The sequence below is a fragment of the Lepidochelys olivacea genome, assembly GCF_965140295.1.
Source record: "Lepidochelys olivacea isolate rLepOli2 genome assembly, chromosome: 1".
NCBI classification, from domain to species: Eukaryota; Metazoa; Chordata; order Testudines; family Cheloniidae; genus Lepidochelys; species Lepidochelys olivacea.
This window is the reverse complement of record NC_140411.1, coordinates 260,503,556-260,505,147: the sequence shown is the minus strand read 5'-3', so window position 1 is coordinate 260,505,147 and position 1,592 is coordinate 260,503,556.

The following is a 1,592-nucleotide window of genomic DNA, read 5'->3' as shown; positions in this document are numbered from 1 at the left end:
CTCAGGTGAGTAATCCTTATTTGTGAGTGTGCCAGAAACACTGGGACTACTCATATCAGTAAAGACTACTTGTAAGTAGAGTTTTGCAGGGTTGGGCCCATTCAGAGAAGCCAGGGCTGCTGCCTCAGTGGGCTGAGTAACTGAGGTAACTGTGCTGGGGGGAACCCTTCGGATGCTAACGCTCAGCAGAGGGACCGGGCTCCCGCCACCACCCACTCTTCCTTCCGACGTCCTCAACTCCTCCTGCCTTTCCCAAGTCCCCTCTAGCCCCCTCATGACTCCAAACTCCCACTGACACCCCCACCCTGATGGCCCTGCTCTCTCACATCCCTCACCCCCATCGCTCTCCCATGGCACTGCTGCCTGGTGCCCTAGGAAGTTGAGGCAGCAGCACTGAGCTCTGTTTCCCCCCTCTTCTCCCCATGCCCCTCCAACACCCTATCAGAGCTGCAGCCTCTCCCTGTTTCTCCCCAGAGACCCATCCTTTCCCCAAACATGTCCCAGACCCTTCCCCTGATACCCAGACAGCTCCCCTAGCACCACAAGACCTCTGTGCTAAGCAGATTTGGTGAGTCAGGGAGGGAGCTTAGCAGTGCTGGAGATCAGAAGTGGACAGAAAACCCACCTCAAACCACCACCCCACTGCAAACATTCTGACTCAATTCCTCTCCTCACATCCCCACTACTCACCATACCTCCCCACTGTCCAACCTGGGGCCAGCCCCGTGTGGGGTGCCTGAAGGAAGTAAAGCAGTGAGTGGGTAGGCATGGGAGGGTTAGCAGGGTTGTAGAGGGATGAGTGAGGATTTGGGGGGCAGCAGGCATCATCCATGCCACACATCCTACAATCAGTGACAGCCCCAATCCACCACCTGGCTCCAGGAGAGGTCTCCAGACAACCACTGCTCTCTGGTGGCACACAGGAGGGTCCCTAGAAGGACAAGCTGCCTCAGGAACAAAACTAGTAGCTCCACTCCTGAGCCACCTTCAGCTGCAAGTCTCTCCCCCTCCTTGCCCCATGATGGTGGGAGACAGGGAGATAGCTCTCCTTACGAACCACACACAGCTCAGTTCTCCCATTCCTGCTCCACTCCTCCTCCCCCATCCCCCACTCAACCCCAATCCCGGCCTGTCCCCTGTCAGCCCCACTCCCCACCCTGTCCCCCACTATCCCTACCACATTCACCGGGTAAACACTGCTGGATATAAATACAGATACACATTAAGGAGTAGGCTGCAGCATGGGCAGAATAAGTTCAGAGCTGTTACCATGTTGGGTATGAGGACAATGTTAGTGGGATCATTGCGGGGGGAACATGGTCCAGGTCACTGCAGGGGGATATAGGAGAGGAGCATTGTGCAGAAGGACCAGTAGGGAGACAGCAGTGGGGGACAAGGAGGCATGATGGAAGTCCAGGGAGGATAACACTGATGGCTAGCCCTGGGTGAAATTAACCTCTCTGCAAAGGCCTATGTACCATCTAGGGAGTAAGTGGGGATAGGCCATGTGCTGGCTCTCTGCCCTGGGGCAGATTTCACCCCCAACAAATAACTCTCAATGTTGCTATGTACTTATTTAAACCTGGGAAATC